Source organism: Ammospiza nelsoni, chromosome 10 (genome assembly GCF_027579445.1).
Source record: "Ammospiza nelsoni isolate bAmmNel1 chromosome 10, bAmmNel1.pri, whole genome shotgun sequence".
NCBI lineage: Eukaryota > Metazoa > Chordata > Aves > Passeriformes > Passerellidae > Ammospiza > Ammospiza nelsoni.
This window is the reverse complement of record NC_080642.1, coordinates 27,521,525-27,547,148: the sequence shown is the minus strand read 5'-3', so window position 1 is coordinate 27,547,148 and position 25,624 is coordinate 27,521,525. Positions and strand designations below refer to the sequence as shown.

Here is a 25,624-nt window from a genome sequence, read left to right as displayed (position 1 = left end):
GTTTTTATTTTAACATTATGTTATACCCTAAAACTAGATTTAACACACTACTTAAGAAAATTAATACAGCATAACTTTCTGACACAACACATATAATATTCATTTTAATATTTGCGAAAAGGCAATCATAAAACACGCATTTTTCCCACGGGAGGACTGGGCTCCCCCAGTTATTCCCTATGCAGGCGGGACCCCCCTTCCCCTCAGAGCTCTCCCGCGCTGAGGGGCCGCTGCCGCTTCCCGCCCTTCGCGCCAGCCCTCAGCGGCCGCCGGGAGCTGGGGCAGCCCCGCCCGCCCTTTTATCGGAGCCATGGAGAAGGAAAACCGCTTTAAATTGTTCATGCCGCCGCGCCTGAGCGCTGGGCAGGTGTCTGCGGGCAGATCCCAGGTGAGCGCTCGGCCGCGGGGCCGCTGAGGGCGGTCCATACCACACCCCCCCCCGGCCGCTCCCTCGGGCTGTGCTGCTCTGGAGGCCGCGGCTGAGGAGGGGACGAGGGGAAAGTGCAGGGGCCCTTCCCGGGGACACGGGGACAGTGCTGGGCCCGGGGAGTGCCCCGGCAGGGCCCCGAGCTGGAGCACACACACACCTGCTCCTTGCCCCGGGCTGGAGCACACACACACCTGCCCCTTGCCCCCAAAGAGCCCCGGGCTGGAGCACACACACACCTGCCCCTTGCCCCGGCAGAGCTGGAGCACACACACACACCTGTCCCTGCATAGGCCGGGACGGCTCCTGCACTGGACTAATTTCTGTGTGTATGCCTAGAGTGGCACATGCACAGACATCTCCGGTTTGAATTTCAAAGACTTTTGTTGTTGTGTTTTCTCAAAACTGAAGGGAATCATCTTCTGGAGCTTCCGCTCTGTGTTGTAAGTCCGCGTTTGCTGTGGGTAATTCAGCCCAGAGGGTGAGCAGGGCTCTATCGCTGACCGGGGTCTGTGTACAAATCACCAATGGGTTGGGGCTGCTGAGGAACTGCCTTGAGCTGTTTTATTTTCCAGCATCAGTCGTATTACATGGTTGTGACAATGGGAAGATGCCAGCAGCTCACATCCCAGGCAGCAGACAAAGAACTTAATGTGACAACTTACTTTAAAAGTTTTTTGACCAATCACACAAAGCAAAAGCAGATTGATAGTAGTTCTATCCAACCACTATAAGCACAGGTACCTTTGGTTAAAACAATGCTTGCCTTTTTTGAATACAATACCTGCTTGTAAGCCTTGAAACACAATGCACAGAGCTCCATTATTAAGCTTAGAACTTCCTAATACCTTGCTAGATAAACTTCTCTGTAGCTTAGGGAGTTATTCTAGCCAAGCATTAATACACAGACCATTGTTCTATTTGTCCTTACTTTTCTACTTTTTGCATAATTTTTCTGCTGACCTATCTCATGGCTGCTGCTTGGCTCTGATCACAGTTCTGCTCTCTCTGAGGCCTGCCTTTTGCAGCTTTCCCAAACCCCTCTGATTTTATGGATTCCCACAGGCCCCACTCAGATGCTCGCACTGGCATTGGTGTCTTGGTCTCACCAGATCAGGTGTGCTGTGAAAATGTTCTGTCCCCACACTGAGGTATGAGAATTCAACAAGTTATTTTTTCATGTCGAAGCTCCTTATGAAATATGTTGAGAATCAAACAGGATATTCTGACATCAGATGAGTTAGCTGTTTACAGGATGAACTTATGTGACTTCAAAAACTTGTAAAAGGGTATTTTCATATTGAAACATAATCAGATATGGTTTAGAAGTGCCCTTGGAAGTAAAGCAAAAAAGAAATATCAACTACTGAAGTCTTCAGAAAAGTAATTTTTCTCCTTGAGTCCTTTGCCATGCACCAGTGCCCAGACAGGCAGGAGCTGCTGAGTTCCCTGCTTTGAAAGCTCCCCTTTGGCCACAGTCTGTAAATCAAACTGCAGGACACCAACAGTTTGATCAACCACTGGGAAGTAAGAAGTGAGTTCCAAAGCCATTACCAATCCCTTGGGCTTTGAAAATTGTAGGCAGCTGTTTAATTAATGACACATTCTATTTTCACATCATCTGTAGGGATTTTTTCTGGCTTTTATAATTCTTCTTTGCAAATCTACTCTTAAGGAACTAATTTTTAAATTTGTGCAGGGTATTAACAGACACTCAGTTGATGAATTTAAGCTGCCATTCGATGTGTCGAGCCGTGGCGAAATCACTGATTCAGGTACGATTGGAATATTTGCCATGCACCTTCTTTAGATTTTTATATATTGTCAAGTTTTAATTTTCATGAGTAGTCTCACAGTTTCATATCTGTAACTGTTAAATACAGTTTCACTGTTACTTTTTTTAGAAATACATTGATCAAAATCTCTTCATGTTTCAGATACAATTTCACAGCAAGTGAAACTTTGCTCTGAAGTAGATGAAGAGGTCAGCTAAGTATCAGCTCTGCACATGTAATTCCTTAGGGTCTTTTGAATTTGTTCCCAAACAGCGCCTAAAGCATTATTCAGTAGATATTTCAGGGCTAAAGGAAGTAGTCAGAAGAGAATAAGGTTTTCTGTCTCCTGTTTAAAGCTGAATCCCTTTAGAGGAGATATTTGTGATTTAGTGAACATGCCTGGAAATTAATCTTTAAAAATTAAGGTGATTGCAATATTGTTGTTGTTTTTTCTTTGTTTGAAGTGTCTGCAAAGTCTATGAGCTTTAATTAGAGTAAGATTTAAACATTTAAGTATCCTTGTGGAACTGCTTCTGAATACTCTGTTGAGGGGCAGAAGGGTTGAAGTCAGAGTATTATTTGGAAAACTGAAGTGGATTATCCCAATTGCCTGGTCTGGCTTTATTTTATCTGTAAAACAATGAATTCAGTGGTTTCCTCAAGCACTGGATTCCTTTCACAGTGTCTTTACCAGCACATCTCTGCTTTAGCACAACTCAGTACAGCTCATTTTTTTTGCAATAGCTTCTGTACTTTGCAGCTACAAAACACTGTTTGCTAGCACAAAACACATTTCTTGTGCTCTCCCTGCTGATTTTCCTATCCCTGACAACTTTTTAGACTTTTTTATCCTAAGCTATTGAAGTACCATCAGGACTGTAACAAAACTGTGATGCAGCCAAAACAAGGATGGTGTTTGGGGCTGTTGTAAGTGAACCAAAGGGCCCTTAGGGCTCTTGTATTGCTCTCCCTGCCTCGACCACTGGCCCAGCACTGCTTGTAGGGCACTTTCAAGGTGTTCTAAGGGCACAAGGGTGGTGCTTTTCCTTCCTGCTCCGTGTGTGAGCAGAGAACTGCTGGGACACTTGGATATTTATAAATCCCTGGGTCCAGATGGGATCCATGCCAGGGTGATGAGGGAGCTGGCAGATGAGCTTGCCAAGCCTCTCTCCATCATTTATCAGGAGTTGTGGCTCACTGTGAGGTTCCAGATGATTGGACACTGGCCAGTGTGACACCCATGTACAAAAAAGGTAGGAAGGAGGATCCTGGTAATTCCAGGCCAGTCAGCCTGGCCTCAGTGCCAGGTGAGATAATGGAGCAGTTCACACTGAGTGCTATCACACAGCACTCCCAGCATGGCCAGGCTATCAGACCCAGCCAGCAGGGCTTTACCAAGGGTGGGTCATGTCTGACCAACCTGGGCTCCTTCTGTGAGCAGGTGACTGCCTGGTGGGTGCAGGAAAGGCTGTGGGTGTTGTGTATCTGGGCTCCAGCAAGGCCTTTGGCACTGTCTCCCACAGCACACTCCTGGAGAAGCTGCAGCCATGGCTGGGACAGGAGCACTCTGTGATGGGCTCAGAACTGGCTGCATGGCCGGGCCAGAGAGTGATGGTGAATGGTGCTGCATCCAGCTGGCAGCCAGGCACCAGTGCTGTCCCTCAGGGCTGTACTGGGACCAGTTCTGTTTAATATTTTTATAGATGACATGGGTGAGGGCATTGAGTCCTTCATGAGTAAATTTGCAGAGGACACTAAGCTGGGAGCTTGTGTTGATCTATTGGAAGGAAGGAGGGCTCTGCAGAGAGACTTAGATCAGTGGAATGGATGGGCAGAGTCCAGCAGCATGAAGTTTAATTAGTCCAAGTGCTGAGTTCCACATTTTGGCCACAAAAGTCCCCTACAACGTTCCAGGCTGGGGACAGTGTGGCTGGGCAGTGCTCACGCAGAAAGGGCCCTGGGGGTGCTGGTGACAGCTGGTTGAACATGAGCCAGCAGTGTGCCCTGGTGGCCAGGAAGGCCAATGGCATCCTGGCCTGGATCAGGAATGGTGTGGCCAGCAGGAGCAGGGAGCTCATTCTGCCCCTGTACTGGGCACTGCTGAGGCTGCACCTTGAGTGCTGTGTCCAGTTCTGGGCCCTCAGCTTAGGAAGGACGTTGAGATGCTGGAGCACATCCAGAGGAGGGCAGCAAGGCTGGGGAGGGGTTTGGAACACAAGCTCTGTGAGGAACGTTTGAAGGAGCTGGGGCTGTTTAGCCTGGAGAAGAGGAGGCTCAGGGGTGACCTTATTGCTCTCTACAGCTTCCTGCAGGGAGGTTGGAGCCAGGTGGGGTCGGTCTCTTCCACCGGGCAGCACTGACAGAACCAGAGAACACAGTCTCCAGCTACATCAGGGAAGGGATAGGTTGGATATTAGGGAAAAAAATTTCACTAAAAGAATAATGAAGCACTGGAATGCTCTTCCCAGGGAGGTGGTAGAATCTCCATCTCTGTATGTGTTTTAAAAAGCCTGGACATGGCACTTGGTGCTGCAGTTGAGGTGTCAGGGCATAGGTTGGACTCGATGATCTGAGAGGTCTCTTCCAACCTCATTATTCTGTGATTCTGTGATTCTGTGTGTGTCCATGGCAATATCACAGGTACTCCTGGGCAAAGTCTCTGAAGCTGCTTTTACTTAACTCAGCAGTGTCTGTCAGAAGGAGAGGACAGAAATGTGTGAAGAACCTGCTAGAAGGAATTTTGGCTTCACTGATAATTCTGGCAAAACTTTTATTGATTTTGGTGGACTGCAGTTATCCGTGTCTTTAAGCCCATCTATTTGGTGATGTCTGAAGGGGTTTTGGGATATTTCATTGTATTTGTATCTCCTATGTGCCCTGTAATGCCTTTTGATACATACACAGAGGATGCACAAAGATTTAAACTTGGGCTCCTGATCCTATATAAGTTTATATCACCATCTGTGGAAAAAAAATATTACTCTTGTGATGTTTCTAAGAGATAAATACATTATCTACAACAGTATTAATTAGATATTATATACTATTAATTAGATAGTATTTGAGATTAACTTGTGGAACCTGTTTTAATAGAATCCAGAAACAACGAATGAATTGTTCTCAAAACTCTACAAAGAGGCTGAGAAGATCAAGCAGTGGAAACTGACTGTGGAAACGGAACTAAACCAGAAAGAAAGAAAACTCCAAGAGAATAGAAAGATTATTGAAGCACAGAATAAAGCCATTCAAAAACTGCAGGCCAGTATTGTATAGTGTACATTGAATAGATGAAGTTCAGTGCTTCCTGATTCAGTATGACACTATTATTGATACAATTAAATATTAAAGACTGTTGCAGTTTGGTTTGTGCCTTGAGAAAATGATTATTTTGAGAAGTTGCAGGCACCTGTCCTGTGTGAGGGTGTGTATGAAGAATATACCTGTAAATGTCTCAGTTGCTGGTAAATGATTGTTCATTAATTATTACATCTTTCATGCAAAAGATGACTCAGCATGTAATACCAGATAAAACAGACTTCTGTCTACTGATGCCCCAAATGACTTTTTCATGAGAGATTTGAGAAGTTCAAGTGCATTTCTAATATATATTTTCAATAACAGTGTCTTTTTGCATTTGTTCCCTATGAAATCTGTTTGAAAATGAGAAACTCCATTTGAAACTGGAAGATGAGATATGTGAAAATAAAGATCTCTTGAAAGAGTAAGTAATAGAACCAAGGATATATTTTTGTGGTGGAAATAATCAGTTTCCATGTGGGCAGCTTTGTGTAGCTGTTAAATTTTGAAGGTCATTTCCATTGTTGCTCCTTAGGTGCACAAAGCACTGTGCACTCCTGTGCAAACATGATATTTTCCCCTCCTTCAGAGCTGCTGCTTCGGGGCATCTGTGTAATCTGCTCAAGGAAACCTGCACTCGCTTCGCAGAGAAGACCAGCAAATGTAAATGCTTTTTTAGTTTTTATTTATCAGAGTAAATGTACTTTTAGCTTGCTCTAAATTCACAAACAGAAGCAAGAAGAAGAAATTTCTCCTGCTGTTCAGAAAAGTTCTGCAGTTGAGATCTACTGGATGTGGCTCTCAGAATGAGAAATGAATTTTAAGTGGCTCACAAAATTGGAAGTGAAGCCCCAGGTCTAACAGACTTGTGGTTTGTAATGCTGAATGCAGAGGGCTTTAGAAGGCAGTGAGATTGTTTGCTGCAAGGTTGCCAGCCTGGGAGCTCCTTGGGTGCCCAAACAGTGCTCCAGGTTTGAGGCAGTGCCCACAGCCCCGACTGGCACTGGAGCCACTGCAGGGCAGGGCAGGGCTCCCCAAGGCTGCTCAGCCCATTGAAGCTTTGCAGTCCCAGCCACACTCTGGGAATGTATTCACACATGAGAAGTGACACTTCATGCCTGGTTTTAGGCAGTAGAATCTACTCTGAATTCCCAGCACTCTGAAACAAATTTCCCTAGCTGACATTTCCTGTTTTCAGCCATCACACATTTATGGGGAAAAAAGGTCTTAACCCCAAGGTATAATGAGTAACTGGAATTCTTCTCATGAAACTGAACAAGCCAAGTCAGTTGGATAACTTAATGAAGTTTAAATTCTTGAGGTTTTAAAATATGTTCTTGATTGGAAATCCTACTTTATATGTAGTTTAGAATCGTTATTATAATAATTAGAATTTTACTAACTTGATCCTGGATACTTAAATGTCTGTTTCTTTTTAGCCTTAATTCTAGAAACACTTGTATATAGATGTGTTGTTCTTTTTTGATAGCTGTTTCTGTTACTGTTCTCTTTTTAATTGTTTTCTTAGGAAAAAATAGTATCAATCACAAAAGTGAAAGGAAAGAAGGAAAATATGGACCTGGAGTGTTGTTGCAATTTTATAATGACAGCTCTGTGGGTATAGGTATCTGCTGATAGGAAGAAATTCAGTGCTAACCCTAGATTACAGTTTATAAATACTACTAACAGTTCTGATACATTATTATTCAACAGCATTAATACTATAATAATTAATATGGTCACATAAACTGATCCAGAATTACACTTTTCACAGAAAAAAAAATCTTAGGAAGGAAATTTAAAAGCTGAGCTTGCTCAGTGTTTCAATGAAATACACATTTTCCCTAGATTCTGTAACTTTTGGCACCATGTTTCATAATGACTTATTTAATAAGAATGGAGCTGAGAATTCCTTTTTTAATTCATTTTGCTGATTGAGTGTAATGACTTGGGCAGCTGGCATTCTTGTTCAAAAGAAAAACTTTCTCATATGTTCTTGCTTTGATAGATGAACAGGAAAAGGAAGCAACAATACAATTGTATGAGGAACTTCACAGCAACATAGAAGTAAGTGAGCAAGCTGGATGAAAGGAATGTGAGTTATGTGAGCTGAGCTGAGTTCCATGTTTATGTTGGGATACTGTTTGTATCCATCCTGTGTGGGTATCATGTCATGTCTGATGCAGGAAGTTGGGTTTTCAATCCCTTTTCAAGAATTATTTTTGTGTTCTATCAAACACATTCAATGGAGAAGGTGCAGCAGTGTGTGGGATGTAGAACCTGTGATCTGGGTGATGTGTGCTTAGTGCTGGGTCACTGCCACAGCTTCTGGCTTCTCTTTGGGCTCTGTTTCACCTCCCTGCTGGTTCCTTAGAATGGCTGAGGTGGGCAGCAGCCCCTGGAGAAGTTCCAGGGTTTCCAGTATTGAACTTCAAATATAAAATTTTGTTTTTAGAGAATGACAGTGGCATTTGAAGAGCTTCGTGTGCAAGCAGAGAACGACAGATTGGAAATGAGTTTCAAATGTGCGAATTCTGTTTATTGTGTTTATGCAGCTGGCTCAGTTTTGTACTTCATAGCTTGTGTTACACATGCAGTGTCAGGGCAGAGAAATGTGAAGGGCTGGAATGGTGAGCAGCTCACACTGAGACACTGGGACCCTTCTTTTATTCCTGCTGCCTTTGGTCACTGCCTGGCCCCTTCTGTTGCTGTTCCACTGGGCCAAAGCTGGAACTTTATTTCTCAAACAGTCACTCAAAATTGAAGTTTTGTCTGTGAAGTACAGTCTAGAGATCAATACTTACTTCCCATAGTTTGTTTATTTAAATGACAATGCACTAGTGTATAGCTACAGAAACTTTAGCTAAATGCTCTCTCTCTGTATGTATAGTCTGGTATGTTCCTGTTTCATTTTCACATGCTCTTTTCTGTTTGTATTTTGATTATAAAATCAAACATTGCCTCAACAATTACTCTGGGGAAACAAATGGTACAGCTGTACAATTCCAAGCAGTCTTAAAGTGGAAGTTGTATTGAACTTGGAGTATATTTCAGCTAGAATGTTAACTATGGATGTTACTGTATCTCCAAAGTAAAAGAAGAAGCAAAAAAAGTGGACAAGTTTGAGAAAGAATGCAAACTGGAAGTCAGTCAAAAGGAAAAGCAGGTTTGCTCGTTTTACTATCTAAGATGTAGAGCTTTATTTGTGCCTAAAGGGGCAATGCAAGAGCCAAGAAGTGTTTCTGGGCATTAGTAAAAAAGACAAAATAACATCTGAAGCTGCATTTAAGTCAAATTCTGCTAAGTTTAGTGGTGTTTCAGTACCTTTAGTCTCCTGGAATTTATGGTTTGATTTTGAATTGGAGAACTTTTTTGTTTAGATTTATGTGACTTGATCAATATTTGGCTAAGATTATATCTAGCCAAATATTATCTATCTATCTATCTATCTATCTATCTATCTATCTATCTATCTATCTATCTATCTATCTCATCTTATCTATCTATCTCATCTTATCTATCTATCTAATCTAATCTATCTATCTAATCTAACTTGAATGACAGCAAAATGGCTGCTAACCATACCTAGAGTACAAATGAAAATCAATATCTGTCCCTTCTCCAGACTTCATGATGATATTTCTTGCACTTTTCTAGATTTCAGCTCTTACCATACAGAGACATGAAAAAGATGATGTCATAAAAGACATCAAGGCTCAGCTGCAGACGTCACAAAATAAGATTGCTGACTTAATGGAAGCAAAATGTAAGAGTTCTGCCTGCTGTGTTTAAATGTAATTGTTTCTAGAATTGAAATGTAGTTGTTTATGATTGTTTATTTATTAGATGTAATTGTGTATAGAAGCATAGGAAACAGGGCCATGATAGTCTTATTCTGTTGCTGGTTGGCAGCAGAATTTTGGGGCCTTGAAGGCCTTATTTTTGTTTGGAGCAGGAGCTGCTCATGTGGGAGCAGGACTGGCAGGGCAGTTTTTAGGGGGAGTCAAGCAGTGAGAGCTTTTGAAAATTGCAAGGGGAAAATATGTTGCTTCAGTTTTGCAAATGTACAGTCAGGCAGATGTCACTGAGGACACTTTTCAGAACTTGATTTTAAATATTTTTAAGCCATCTATATTCAAATTTTATATATTATTTTATAGTAGATGATATTAGTACCATTGGTCTTTGTTACATTCTTTAAATGTATGTAATATTCCATTTTTAGCAGCATTTTTTTAGTAAATATCCTATTTTTAAAAATATAAACATCTTTTTTTGTTTAGTACATAATGAAAAAATGTTAAAGGAATCCCAGGTCAGTAAAGAACATTTGAGGGCAGAGCTGGAAGAGGCTAAAATTCCATTGCAAAAGGCAGAGGTACCCCTTGCTTATAGTTTTACAGTAGAAATAGATTAGATGAGCATTTGCATAAATAATAATGGATACTTTGCACATGAAACAGCTGTAGCTGTTTGTTGCAAAACATGTTTAGAAACGATATCATGTCTTGAAGGTGTCTCAAAAGAAGTTGGAAACTGAATTCTAGACTACAGTGAAGACATTAATTCAGGTCACTGGAGAAAAGGAAGAGCAGGAGGAAGAATGTAAAAAACTGAAGGCTTTGCTTGCAGCCCTGACAGAGGAGTTTGAGACTTCTGTTGCCAATTTGAAAAGCTTGCTGCAAGAAGAGCAAAATAGGTAAATGAATGAGTTTAAATTCCAAGAGTGATCTTACAAGTTGCAGTCTATGACAAAATCAAGAACAATTGGAAATGAAGCTGAAATTTGGAGGTTTTTCCCCACAGTGGTCTAAATGCAGAGAGTTTAATGTAATTTTTTTTGTTTGTGATAGTTGATACTGTATAAAAAGTAAATTTTTGCCCCTTCCAATTTTCACAATTCTCTCTTTAAGAAATACAGATTTCTGTAGGTATATATTTGTTTACTTTTATGTCTACTGTTCTGAGGTTGTAAAAGTGAAATTTGATGTGTGTTGCAGGCAGATCTATCACCTGCCTGTTGGAAGGTAAATGTTCTTAAAGTGCTTGTGCTAAGACTTTGTCTTATTGTCCTTGAAGTTTCAAATGCAGTGCTTTTTACTCTACATTTGGGGTTTTTAATCTACCATTTTCTTAGATTAAAGAAATCTGAAGATGATTCAAAGCTGCTTACCTTGGAGCTCCAGAATAATTCTACTGAACTGGGTAAGGCTTGTAGAAAGGCAGAAAATGAGCTGGGCAGTAATAAAAATGTTTTCTGCTGTTGTCTGGAAATGGACTGTCTCTTGTAGTTGGGAAATGATTTTACAGTGCCTGTACCTGTCAGGAATGCCTGGATTTATTTTTATTTAGCTGAACCCTTTTCTTTGGGGGTCATTGGTGCTGGCAGCAGCCAAAGGGCAGTGCTGTGCACAGCTCCAATGTGGGATCTCAGCACCTCAGGATGGAGGTGCAGAGAGGCCGAGACCACCCTTGGGGGGCTCGGGAGTCCTGGAATGTTGCCAGAAGTGTCTGGTGGCTGGACTTTGATCCTACACAGGAGATGAGACCTGTATGAGGACTGGGAGGAATTCACTGGGTGAATGGTGAAGGGATAAGTTAGTTAAAGTGTAAAACACAGGGTTTAGGATTTTGGTACAGGGGGGTCTGAAGAAGTAAGATGGAGGAATTGGGGCGTGTCCTGTCCTTCTTCTTCTTCTTGGCCTCCATCTTCTGTGGTGATGGTGGCACTTTGGGATTGGTTATTACTAAAAGTGCACCGGTTAATAAGAGTAGAAAGTATTGGAGAAAAATGATAAATATTGTACACGTAACTTAGGGTATAAAGATAAGTGACCGCCCGGGGGCTCGCAGTGTGCCCATGGCTGACTTGCTGTGCAGACCTCTGTCGGGCTGAAAGAAAATCTTTTAGATAAACAATTAATAAACATCAAGACCGAGACAAGATCAGAAGTCTCTCCTCGTCCTTTGAAGCGTCGGCTCTTCAAGGCCATCCCTGGGCCTTTCCAGGCCACCTAAACACCACAGAAAACCTTACAAGCCTAAACAGCCGAGAAACCAAGCAAGTGGCATCTCTGAGCTATCTCTCTCCGGACATAAATCAGCCGAGCAAAGAGAAAAGAGAAACAGTGAAAATCTACAAGCGGCGTCCCTGAAATATCTCAGGACGTAAATCAGCAAAGAAAAACAATGAAATTTACACTCCAATAGTCAGACCATTCATGCATGAATTCCTCTGGAGGTAATTGTGGTTTGCAGCTCAGAGCAGCAGCACTGCAGGTGCCAGGGGTGACTTCTGCAGCAGAGATAAAACCCTCCCATGGAGGTTTCTGTGACCCTCCCCATGCTGGAAGTGGAATGATGCTGGCAGGGGTTGTCTTTAAATATCATCAATTTGATATCCTGTGGTTTCTAGGGATGTGCTCCTTAGTCCCCAGAGTAAGAGCTCTGCCTTGTTGTTGAGAACTTGCAAAAAAATCCCAGAATTGTGAATGTGCACATAGAAACCATCTGGAAGTTAGTAACAACTAGTTTCCTTTCTCAGCATATCCATCTGATACCTTCAGCAGTTCAGATTTTTTTTCTGGAACAATGCAGGTGCATCAATACTTGGAGAACACTCCAGTCTTACAGTCCATGGTTTATTTGAAGCTATATTAGTGGAAAACATAATAGGCTCTAAATTTTATTTAAGATAAATATTTAGTTTCTCTTCAGATATAGATTTGCTAATGTCTGAATCATTTTCTCAAGTCTACATTTAGATTAAGTCATAAATTAGCTTTTCAGTTTAACTTAATCCAACAAGTTTTGAGAACTGGGTATTGCAAAAGGGTAAATGTTTTATACTGCCTGCTAAATATGAAAAATCATTTCTGTTCCATTCATTTTACATTCCATGTGCTGTAGAAGAGATGACTAAAGTGAAATGTGATAAAGAAGTGCAACTTGAAGAGCTGTCAGAAACTCTGGTGAATGTTCATTTTATTATTCTCATGGCATTTGCTCTTCATATGAAATTCCTCTTGCTTTGTAAGTATCTTAAATGCCATAAATAAACTCTTCTCTAGTCAACCTTAACATTTCTACTAAACTTTCTCACACACAATTTCAGTGTTTTCTTTGAAGAACTTCTTTATTGCCTCTGTTTTTCTTGTCTCCTGTGCTTTTGGTTTTTCTTGTCTCCCATGTTTTTGGTTTTCCATCTCAAGGTTTTTGGTTATTTCCTTCTTTGTTCATGCCCATTCAAATGCCACTCCCTCTGGATATAAAGTTTTCCCATTTTTTCTTCCTTCCAGGAAGGAATTAGCTCTGGCCTCTGTGAACCCTGCTGTGCTGTGACACAGGCCCATTTTCCGTCACAGAAGTCTAAGCTATATGAAATACACTCTTAACAGAGGTTTATTTTCATTATGATTTTATATTTACAAGCCTAACAAGAATCCATATCAACTAAAGTTAAGATAGTCTGAAATCATGTGTGCATTTTACTGTGTCTGCTTGTTCTTATAATCTGTGCATTGAATGTTCTGAACTGAGTTTCACTCATTTTCTAAAATTGGTAAATTGGACGACTTTTATTGAAGAAGAATCTTGAGGCTACTGTAGAAAATATGCAGAGAGAGAAAAATGTGGAGAGAGAAATGAAAATGCTCTCCAGATGAGAGAGGTCTGAAGCAGGGCAATAGTAACATGTTTTTAGAAATAGTGAAGTTACACATCATGACTTGGATTCAAGTTTATACATAAGAAACAGCACCCAGAGCAGGGTCCCACCCTAGTTGTGCAGCCCAGGTAATGAAACTCACAGCAGGGGACAGACATGAACAGCACCGGTGTCACAGTTCACTGTCTCACACCACTTCCAGATCCCAGCAGAGACTGCAAAGATCCAATCTGGATAATCCATGACATGGATGTTGTTGGGTTCTTCTGAAAGCCTTGTGCTCTTAGCTCATGTCTGATAACCTCCAGCAGTTGGAGTTTGCACATGGATACTGAAAACTCTTCCTTTTCATTTTGCAGAAAGAATTCCAGGATTTGAAAGCACAGCTGACATGTACAGCTGAGAAGGAACAAGATTATTTAAAGCAGCTTGTGACTCTGAAAACAGATCTTGAACAAGAGGCGTATGACCATTTTGAAAATATAATATTGAATTAGTTTTGGTGTAATATAGAAGTTTCTTTAATCCACAGTGAAATGAACTATGATTGTTTTCTAATGGAAGTTTTGAACCACATATATGCCATTAATTATATACTTACATTTCTAAATTCCACTTTCTCTATTTGTATATATTCTATGGCATATGTAGTTGTTCCATATCTCTCTGACTTATTTAACAAGAAGAGAAAGTTTCTGAATTCATTGCTAATCTTGCTTTGAACTACATCACCTTTACTAACCATTATATTTATATAAAAGTTGACTCTGATTTTCTTTCCTTCTTCTGTCACCTTTTTACATCTCTCTGACTCTGCTGCAAAGCTTATATTTGTAGATAAAGGCCTGGACTTTTTTTCAGCATGCAATAACACTTGATAATGGGTAAGTTTAATTTAAAAGGAGAATTCAAAATGTATCTTCTTATTCTTCTTGGGCATTTGATTTAAATTAGGTTAAAGAATGAACAGCTAACAGTGTATCTCAGTAAGCTTTCACTAGAGAAAGAACAAACAGCACAAGAGAAAAATGCTGTGGCTGCAAAACTCCAGAAGCTGCAAGAACAACAAGAGGCAAGTTGTAAACTTCCAGCTTTCTTGAAAGGACAACATTCAATTTGACAAATTACTCAGTTTCACAAATTAGATGATGAGCTGCAACATGACTTGGGTCTGTAGAGTACCTGAGCTATTTTTTGTATTTGAATTGGAAAGGAAGTGTATTTACACTTGTGAACAAGGCAGGTCAGTGTGCTTTGGATGTCTTTGAATTGTTTAAGAAGTCACTTTGAATTTTATTTCTTTGCTGACACATGGGTCTTTATTTAGGATAGTAAGAAAGAAGAAGAAAATACAAAGCAGTTAGTTGAAAACCTAGAAGAGGCAAATAGCCAGCTAAGGCAAGTAAAAACAAATAATAATAACTGATATTGTTAAAGGAAGTAGACTCAGTTTGTTCTGTTTAAATGCTGCTTTCTGGGATTTTTTGATTAATGTTTTTCTAGATTACATAGCTAAACAGAAACTATTCAGAATTGCTGTTGGCCAAGTAGAATTTTTCTCAGATTAGAAATACCAATTGCTGCAGGAGCAATGTTTGCCATCATTTTGTATTACACAGTAGGAGCTGTCTTGTTTTGCATTAGACATCTCAGGTGTGAAAGAAATTAAAATGGAAACTGAAGGTTATGGATTAAATGTGACGAGGCAAAACTGGATCAGAGTTACTCTCTGTATCCTCCCCAGTTCAACAGACAGGCAGCTCCCATATTTCACAGCTGCATTGCAATAGTCCAGGTCAGGATGTATCTTCCTTGGGTTCCTGGAACATCTTTTCCTACTTAAAAGAAGTATGGACTGTTCACATATTGACTTACTGGGCATGTTGCTGCATTTTAACAACATTTTCATTGAGCAGCTTATGAAGTTCCCGTCAACACCAGCAGCTCTTTTCAGAAAATAAAATCTGGGTTTATTAGAAGTACTGAAAATAAGTTAAAGGCAATAAGGAAATATTTACTAATGCTTGTTAATTTGGCACTTAGAAATCAACTGGAGTCTTTGAAGAAGAAAATGGCAAAGACAGGTGAAGAGATGAAAAGTTCACTGGATGAAAGAGAAGAAAATGTATGTCCTGTGTCATGAAAATATCTCACAGAACCTGCAGGGCAGCATTCAATGTAAAATCTTTGTTGGGGTTTTTTCTGCAAAGCTCTGCCTGGGGGATGTGATCTCTGCCAGAGGTTTCTTCTTTCCCAGCTGCTGCCAGCTGTGCCCTTGTGTGTCCACATGTGAGCCCTGGTATTTCAAAAGACAAGCACAGTCACTGGGATGTTCACTCTGTGCTGGAAGTTTAATATTAAAGATTTGTTTGTTTGTTTTCAGGCAAACAGAGAACCTGCTTTTCTGTTTTTTCATATACCCACTCAGTGATGGATGGGCTCTGGATTAGCTTTTTATATGTAGTGTGAGTTTGAGCTTAAGTAGATTCAAACATTTTTACTTTTCTTTCTATTGGTTCAAAGCAACCTGGGGTTTTTAGCAAATTTCAAAATTTCATTGTAAAAGTCAAAGATTTACAATTTAATTTCAGGTTAAGAGAACTGAAAATGAAATTTCAAGAAAGGAAAAGCCATTGAAGATTCTAGAAAATAATTGGGAAAATTCATTTTTTCATGGATGTAGGGAACTTCACACAAGAGCATTTTTTAAATTGTGAAGATCTTGGGGTTTTTTTCTTCTTCTTTCTTAACTCCATAACCACTAAAGAACTGGTTCACTGCTCTTAATTAACATCTTGTGGTACTTTATGGCTAAAACTCTGATTATTCTAACATGTCAGCTGGTGTTTCAGTCCCATTGGAACAAACCAGATTGGTGCAAGTGCAGGTTTGAGAACATTTACAGGAATTGCTCACATAGGGAGTCATTTGTAGAACTTACTAATTCATGTCTGAAATATCTCTTTCAGATGAATAATTTAAAGAAACAGATGGAAAATAAAACCAAATGCATTGAAGAGTTGCAGCAGGAGGTGTGTAGAGATTTTAAATGTCCCAAATACATAAACACATTATATTTTGGGTTGCCCTTTCAGCAGGTTTGTGTCTGCTGTGATGTCTTTAGATACACCTATGTAATTTAAAAATTCTCCTTTCTTATCCTAACCCTGAGCAAATTAGAGTCATCTTAGGGATCACTTGATTTGTTAAATGAGCCTTAATTTGAAAAGAGCAATTACAAAAATAATATCTTTAATAAACTTCTACTCTTTTTCATTTAGTGCATAGTGTTATTTATGTACGTGTATGAGTATCTCAGTTACCACGAGTAGAAAAGAATTCTGCACTGGCACAAACTGTAGTAACTTCACTGTAAAAATAAATAACTTGTATTTTTGGTCATGACATCTTCACACCTTCTGTCAGCAGCATCTTAGTTTTAATTCCCATTCTGCACCTCATTTGTTATTCCCTGCTGCTGCTCAGGAGGAGCCTGTCTTAAGGCCATGAAGAAATAGTAATTATCACAGAAATTAGCTGAACATTCATTTGTTTGAAGAATTGTTCTGGAACCTGAGCTGGACAACAGAGAGTTATTTGCTTGATGAAAGCTAGAATTTCTTGATGCAGTTAAACCATGACATAATTCTGTTAACTTATTAAGGTACAATGCTTGTTTTGTTTAATTTCAACAGAATAAGGTGCTGAAAAAGAAAATTACTGCAGAAAGCAAGAAAAGCAATACTTATGAAGGGAAGGTAGGTTTGAATAACATCATGTAGAAGATGAGGTGAGTGTTTTTAACTCCCAGTGTAAGTAATGATAATACTTGTTAAATACATTCTGAACTGGTTTTTGGATCTGGGATACAGACTTTGCAGGAATGAGCTCATAGTTTTTAGAAGATGCTTCCATTTTTAATCATTGGGCACTGACTATTGGACATTTAAGAGATGGATTCACATTGCAATTAATGATGTTTCCAATCTGTTCCTTTTTTTTTTTCTTTTGTTGATAGTGGACTGAACAGGGTTCAGCAACCTCATTGTAACAGAAAAGCATTTAAAAGAAATATATATATATATATAAATATATTACTCTTTTTAGTCTGTTCTTTAAATGTGTTCTGCAGTGGCAATCCCTCTGATGGGAATATTGTGTCCAGCTTTGGGTACTGCACTTGAAGAAAAGTGGAGTTTTTTGAGGATATTCATGTGATAAACTTAAAAGGAAAAACTGTAATCAAAATGCACAGCTGGGAGGAAAATGTACCATAAAACCTGTGAAAATCTGATACAGATTTACAAGAGAGAAAAAACAAACATCTGTGTTTGTTTTTTCTTGAGGCATTCGAAGCATTTAGGGTGACTGCTTAGGGCAGTCTTCCCCATTGTGCTGTTGCCATTGTTCCTTTGAGTATTTTCTAACTCACTTCAGGCCAAAGTTCAACTCTTTATTAAAAAAAAAAAACTGAACTTTTAAATAGGAAACACGTGAATCATATACCTGAAAAGTAACAGTGTTTGTGCTCAAAAATAAGAGGTAAGAAAAAATCATTAACATAGTAATTCCTAAACAAATAAGAGCAGCAATTCTGCATTCTCCAAAGGTGAATAAATTGCAGTTAGAGATGGAAAATATGAACAAGCAACATAAGGAAGAAGTTGACATCTATCTGTAAAAAAGACATAGAAACAAGAAAAGTAAATTAAAATAAACTTTGTGAAGAGGTGAGAGGTGTTAATTTTTACTGCAATTTAATTTTTTTTAATTTAAAATGTTTTTATGAAGCTTTATTGGCCAGAGTCCTTGCTCATATTTCAGTCTTATTAACATAAATGGAACTTGTTGTGAATCCCTGTGAGCAAAGCTTTAGTACATTAGGTGCTTAGGTTGAAGTATTTGAATATGTCTTTGAAAATGAGAACTCCATTAAAAATTCTTTCTTTCAAGATATAGTTCAAAGAAATTCCACCCTTGGTATAAGGTCAGCCCAGTTAAATTAGATTATAACTTCTCCCATATTAGTATTTTTCTGCCCACGCATTTTTTGATGGCAATGCTAAGAAATGTTAGGGCAGAGTGCTTGAAATGGCATTTTGGTTTGCAGTGAGCTTGCCTGCCATGGCTGTACCTTTGATCTTGCCCATTTTACCAATCTGCAGAAAAGATGAGGGATTGCAAAGGGATCTTGAAAGCAAATAAAGCCCAAGTGGGATTGCAAACTTTGTACCACAGGGAGAAGAAGAAATTAAGATTTAAAAGAAATGTATTGCTATGTTGATGAATGAAATGCAATTTATTACTAACAGGTAGAAAAGATGAGGTTGCTTTGTAATGAAACTGCAATGATACAGAGAGAAACTGATGCCAGATATCTTGTCAGCACAAGATAACTGAGATGGTGGCACTGATGGAAAAGCACAGGGTCTGAGATTTTCCTGCTTGCTGTGGTTTGCAATGGGTGATACCATGTCAATACCATGTTTATAACTTGTGACACCATGTTAATGACCTTTCAAAAGCAGAAACATGCCTGAGTGGGAAAAGGAAGCTGAACACATGCTGGACTTTGCATCATCTAAAATCAAATTCATTTGAAGATTTTGAAAAGATTCCTATGGGCAGATAAATTCCAGTCATCTAAACTTCTGGGATTTTTAGATTTTTGTTTTCAGTTCAGGCTTCCTTTGATACCATGTGAATGCAATATTTTTCAGTATCAGTTTGGCCTCTTTCTCAGAGGTTACCTAGTGACTGTCAGCAGTTTAGCCTGACACATTTTAGTTTACCTTTCTATTCCTCATTTTGCAATATCTTTAGCAGATACATTAATAAAGATGGCACAGCTGGCTCTTAGTGCTGAGCACATATTGCTGCACAGAAATAAAGCACTCTCTGCCAGTCCACAAAATAATACTTGAATTGAGCATTTCCTGTTTTACAGTTTCTGCAGAAGCATCAATGAATCTTTTCTTTATGAATCTTAAGAGCCTGGTTTGAAAAGAATGATGTTTTAAGACTGGATAACTCTATAATTGTAACATTTAGTCACATGTTTTGAGTTGGTTGTTGGTTTGGTTTTTTTGACACAGAATGAATATGATAAAATGGTTGAAGAAAAAGATGCAGAGTTAAAAGTATATAAAATGAAACAGCAAAAGCAGTTCTCATCAGAAAGAGCCCTGGTAAGGAGCACTTTGCAATGGTCAATAATTCAGGGAAGGGGCTGATGTCCTTGTGTAGGGGTTTTATACTGGCTAAGTGCAGGCACACACAAAAAAACATTCACTCATTTTTCTTTGCTATTGTTGAGCAGAGGAGGGGAAAGAAAAATTCAAGGACTGAGTTGAGATAAAGATTAGGAGAAAAACACTTTGAGGGTAAAGCAGATTCAAACTTAAATAGTATCAAAAATTATTATTAATAGAATTAAAAGTGAGTAATAAGAGTTAATATAAACCTTTAAAACACCTTTTGTTCCAATCCCTCCCTCTTGCCCACCGTCAGCACAGAGAGACAAAAGATGTGATCTTCAGTCAGTTTGTGACTTCTAAAGATCTTTTTTCAGTTTGCTTAGAGTTTCTTTTCCTGCTGTGCTCTGGGGTCTTCCCACCAGAGACATTCTCTGGGAACTTTTCCAGTGTGGTTTGAATTTTTACCAGTAGGAGTCCCACCCAACCTGCTGCAACAGATCTTATTCTGGGCACTAAAAACTCCAAATGTTTCTAAAAATAAATTGGAGTAGCAGTGTGTTTGTGTCTGCTCCTCCAGATAGTGGGTCATGTTCTGACTCCCCACTTTGAATAGGAAACTTTTGTTTTAAATATTTAGATTGTGCCCTTTACTCCTGCTCTCCCAAGGGTTTTAAGGTATTACCTTGAACATTTCTGATCAAGTACCTGTTTCTGACAGTGCTTCAGTCTTTGTTAAACAAGCTAAAGCAAAGCTTCAAGTATAGGGCTGAAAAGCACATAGAATTATCTTGTGTATCTAATGAGTGTCCCTGTTAATTACTGCCTCACTTGGGACTGTTTTCCTTTTTGTGGGCTGTGCAGAGTTAACCCTGTCCTTTATTTAACAGTTTGTAGGAAAATGAGCTGTCATGTTTGAAAAAGGAACTGTCCTCCCTTAAGGCACAACTGAGAGCAGAAATAGAAGAAAAGGTGGAGTTTTTTATTCCCTGAGCACTGGGGGTGAGAGGTGTGGCCTGGGCTTGTGCTGTGGGAGGAGTTGGGTGAGAAATGAAACTGAACAGTGATTTGTTGGTTTGTGAAGTGCAGCGCAGTCATTGGTTGGCTCGGCGAGGCGCGCCGCTGTTGCCTTGGGGAGCCCGCGCACGCGCCGGAGGTGAGCCGGGGGGAAACTGGGGGGTGTTTGGGGCAGGTGTGAGGGGAAATTGGGGATTTTTGGGGGCATCGACGGGAAACACGAGGGTGTGCGGTGGGATTGGCGAGAATGAGGGGATCTGAGGTGGGTCTGAGGGGGCTTAGGGAGCTTTGGGGGAGCTTGAGAAGGTCTGGAAGGTTCTCACGTGGGTTTAGGGAGATCTGAGGGGAATTGGGAGGGTCTGAGGGGATTTTGGGGGATTGTGAGAGGAACGGTGGGGTTGTGAGGGGATCTTGGGGATTCTGAGGTGGCTCTGGAGAAATACGGGGGAGCCTGAAGGGATTTCATAGGGTTTGGGGGGGATTGAGGGGGATGTGGGGCAGTCTGATGGATTTGGGGGGGGGTCTCAGGTGGGTCTGGGATGAATTTTCGGAGGAAATGGGGGGGTCTGAGAGTCCTGGGGAGGTTTTGGTGTCCAGGGTGGTTCTGGGCCAACCCTGGGGGACTCTGGGGGGTTTGGGGATCCTGGAGGGGTCCCGGGGGAGATTTGGGGGTCCCAGGCCCACCCTGAACCGGGGTCTGGGGGTTTCAGGGGGCGGGGACACAGCAGGGTTTCCCCCCCCCCCCGGTTTTTGGGGGTCTCCCATGGTGCCCCCTCCCCAAAGAGCTCCGAGGGCCGCCTGAAGTGTCTGCTGTTCCACCGGCCGGTGCCCCCTGATCCAGGACGGCCCCACTGAGTCTGGGGGGTTCTGGGGGCATTTGTGGGGATTTCGGGGTTTTGAGAGGGGTTTTGGGGGTTTCAGAGTGGCTTTTTAGGGCATTAGGGGATTTTGTTGGGAGTTTGGGGAGAATTATTGGGGTTTTTGGAGGAGAATTATTGGGTTTTGGGATGGTTGCGTGATTTTGGGGGGGTTTTGTTGATTTGGGGTGTTTTGTTCGGGTTTTGGGGTTTTCTTGGGGGGGAATTTGTTGAAATTTTTGGGATTTTTTTTTAATTTGAGTGAGTTCCACTGGGATTTTTAGAGATTCTCTGGGGTTTTTGAGGGTTTTTTAATACTTATTGGGGATTTTGTGGCATTTTAGTGGAATTCTAGGGGGGCTTTGGGGCATTCCCTGGGTGTGGGGACAGGCTCAGAGGCACCAAAATCTCCTTAAAAGCCCCAAAAGTCCCAATAAAACCCACTGAATCCCAATTAAATCTCTCAAAATTCCATTAAAACACCCTAGAATCCCAATAAAAGCCCAAAAATCTCTTGAAATCCTAATCATCCCAAAAATCCTGATTAAACTCTGCAAATCCCCCAAAAATGTCCCCAAAATCATAAAATGTCCCACAAAATCTCCCCCCAAGATCCAAAGAAATTCTGGCAACACCCAAAAAATCCCACCAAAAGTCCCAAAAAACCCCAAATCCCCAGTGAATCCCACTGAATGCTCCCACAATGCCAATAAAATGCCCACAGAGTCTCCTGAAAATCCCAATAAACCCTCCAGAATTTCTGAGAATCCCAAAAAATCCTAACAAAATCCCAGTAAAAGCCCCAAAATTCAAAAACAGCCACAAAAATTTCAATAAACCCCCAAACACTTCCAGAAAAACTCCCCCTCAAAATGCCAATAAAGCCCCCCAAAATCCAAACCCCCCAAAATCCACAAAACCAGCCACTCCCAGTCAATCCCAGTATGATTCCAGTCGCTCTCAACGAGATCCCAGTGTAACCCAGTATGGATTCAGCTGCTCTCACTGATCACCCAGTGTGATCCCAGCTGCTCCCAGCATAATTCCAGATGTGCCCAGTTCCTCCCATTATGATCCCAGTTGTTCCAAGATTAGTCCCAGTCCCTCCCAGCAGGGTCCCAGTCATGCCCAGTTGCCTCCAGGGTAGATTCAGTTTCCCCCAGCATCGTGCCAGTTACTCCCAGCGTGATCCCAGCTGTTCCCAGTGTGGTTCCAGTCCCCCCAGTATGGTTAGAGACACTCCCAGTATGTTTTAGTTACCTCAGAATGATCCCAGTCTTCCCCAGTCACTCCCAGTTTCCTCTAGCACAATCCCAGTTTCTATCTGTTGCTCAAAGGGTGGTCCCAGTTGCTCCCAGTATGATCCCAGTTGTAGTCTCAGTCCTCTCAGCATGGTTCCAGTACCTTCCAGCCGATCCCAGTTGCTCCCAGTGTGTCACATTTTCCTCCCAACACGGGCCCAGTAGCTCCCAGTAACCCCCAGTCAGGTTCCATTCACACCCAGTATAATCCCAGTATGAGTGTAGCCAGTCCCAGTATGACCCAAATCACTTGCAGTCTAATCCCAGTTGCTCCCAGTCACTCCCAGTCTGATGCCAGTGCCCCCAGTGTGATCCCAGTTGCTCCCAGCATGGACGCAGCTGTTCCCAATGTGCTTCCATCACTCCCCTGTTGTTACAGACACTCCCAGTATGGTCCCAGTTGAACCCAGTTGCCCCTGCTCTAGTCCCAGTTACTCCCCATACGGTCCCAGTCCCTCCCAGCATGGTCCCACTCACTCCCAGTTGCCCCCAGCATGGTCCCAGTTGTTCCCAGTGTGGTTCCAGTCCCCCCAGTATGGTTACAGACACTCCCAGTATATCCCAGTAGTACCCAGCATGTCTGTAGTCATTTCCAGGCACTGCCAGTGGCCCCAGTAAGGTGTTAGTTATCCCAATATGATCCCCCAGTCATGCCCAGTATATCCCAGTTGCCTCCAGCATGCATCCAGTCCTTCCCAGTTTCTCCAGTTTGCTTGCAGCATCGTCCCAGTTTCTCTCAGTTGCGCCCAGTAGCCCAAAGTGTGATCCCAGTTGCTCCCTTTCAGCCACAATATGATCCCAGTAAGCTCCAGTTTGATCCCAGTCACATGCCAGCCCTCCCAGTGTGGTCCCAGTGTAATCCCAGTTGCTTCCAGTCTCTCCCAGTAAGGTCCCAGCTGCCTCCAGCATGGTTCCAGTTGCTTCCTGGATCAACCCAGTCAGTCCCAGTATGATGCCATTTGCTGCCAGCATGCTCCCAGTCAGGCCCAGTATGGGGGATGATGTGCAGGGTGTGTTCCCAGTCACTTTCAGTTACTCCCAGTATTAGTCCAGTCCCTCCCAGTATGATCCAAAGATGATCCCAGTGTGCTCCCAGTCCCTGCCAGTATGAACCAGTTGTGCTCCACATGGTTCCAGTTGCTCTCTTTCACCCTCACTTTCCTTCCCGTCACTCCCAGTATCTCCCAGTGTACCCCAGTTCCCTCCAGCATCTTTCCAGTTCTTTCCAGTATGATCCCATTTGTTTACAAGCACTCCCAGTCAGCCTCAGTGTAGTGGCACTCACTGCCAGTATGATCCCAGTCACCTCCAGCATCATCCCAGTTGAAGTTCAGCAGTTTCCAATCACCTGCAGCATGCACCCAGTCACTCCCACTTCCTCCCAGTTGCTCCTATCATGTCCCCACTTGCTCACAGCTACTCCCAGTCATCCTCAGTATAATCCCAGTCACTCCCAGTGTATCCCATTTGCCGCTAACATGGTCTCAATTGCTCCCCGCAGGCTCCTGCTCACTCCCAGTATGATCCCAGTATGATCCCAGTGTCCATCAGTGCGATCACACGCTGGCCTGCAATGGCAGTACGATCCGAGTATGATGTCAGTACAAACACAGTACAATCCCAGCCACTCCCAGTATGTTCCCAGTATAATATCAACACAAACCCAGTACAATCCCAGTACGATCCTAGTATGATGTCAGTACAAACTCAGTACAGCTCAAGTCACTCCCAGTACGATCCCAGTCCAGCCCAGTCCCTGGCAGTGCTGCCTCTGCTGGGATCCCCCAGCCCTGTGTGCGTTCCCCCCCGGCGGATGTGCCGAGAGGAGCCCCAAGGGCTGGCAGTGGCCAGGCAGGGTCCCCAGCAAGGCCCCCAGTTTGCCCAGTTTGCCTCTCCTTTGGCCCGGGCCGGGCTCCCCCCGCCCGCAGCGGCTGGGAGCAGCCGAGAGCCCTGCGCTGCCCATCCCGACCTGTCCCCGCTCCTGCCACGGGCTGCGAGGGCTGCGGGAACGGGGCACCGAAGGTGTGGCTGCTGCTGGGGGAGGAGGAGGAGGGAGGGAAGGGCAGGGTTGGAGGGGGAGAAGGAGGCGGGGTTAGGGGGGAAGAGGGATGGAAGAGGAGAGGGAGGAAGAGGAGGGACAAAGGAGCATCGAGGAAAGGAGAAAGAAGCACTCAGTCGTGCCTTCCTTGAATTCTCAGCCCCCACCCGTGGGATCATCGCCCCTCACAAAGCGCAGGCGAGCGGCGATTGGGGGGGGGGGGAGCTCAGCCCAGATATCCCGGGGGGTCCCTGGGTTGGGTTTTTGGGGGGATGTTTGGAGAATGAAGCAGTCCAAGGCTGAGCAGAAAAGGCCCCTCGGGGGGACATCGAGGGGTGCCGGTGGCGGCTGCCGGCAGAGGTAGCCTGGAGGAGCAGAGCCCTGTGTCCCCCAGGAGCCCAAAGTGGGGAGCCCAGAGAGGGGGCACCTGCGGGATGGGGGGCGATGCTCTTGGGTTCCAGAGTTCAGGCAGCGCTGGAGCCGCATGATTCCGGCCGTCCTGTGCTCCCGCCGCTTCCTGCTGCCGCTCCGCCTCTTCCTCCCTCCTCCTCGTCCAGTCCCGGAGCCCTCGCAGCCGGCGTGAGGAGCGGGGATGGAGCCGGGTCAGGTCGGAACGGGGCGAGGGGTGGGGGGATGGCAGCAGTGGGAGTGACTGGGCTGTACTGGGATCATCCTGAGAGCAGCTCGCGGGTGACTGAGTTCTACTGGGACCATACTGGGATCACACTGGGAGTGAGGAGGAGCGGCACGATAGCTCTAGCGCTGGGGGCGCTCCTGGGGCCCGGGGGGCGGCGAGAGCTGAGGGGGATCCCCAGTACCGGGACGCTCTGATCGCCCATCCCGGAGCACCGGGGGTTCCTGAACCCCCATTCCTGGGCACCGGGATCCCCTCGAGTCCCCATTCCCGGGCATGGGATCCACCCTGCACCCCCTGATCCAGCACCAGCAACCCCCGCACCCCCATTCCTGGGCATGGGATCCACCCTGCACCCCCTGATCCGGCACCAACAACCCCCGCACCCCCATTCCCGGGCAGGGGATCCACCCTGCAC

General features: G+C 43.0%; 1 pseudogene; it reads left to right on the top strand.

Moving 5' to 3' along the window:
* Nucleotides 1-310: 310 nt before the first annotated feature.
* On the top strand, nt 311-21,231 carry LOC132077335 (synaptonemal complex protein 1-like; annotated as a pseudogene).
* The last annotated feature ends 4,393 nt before the right edge of the window (nt 21,232-25,624 follow it).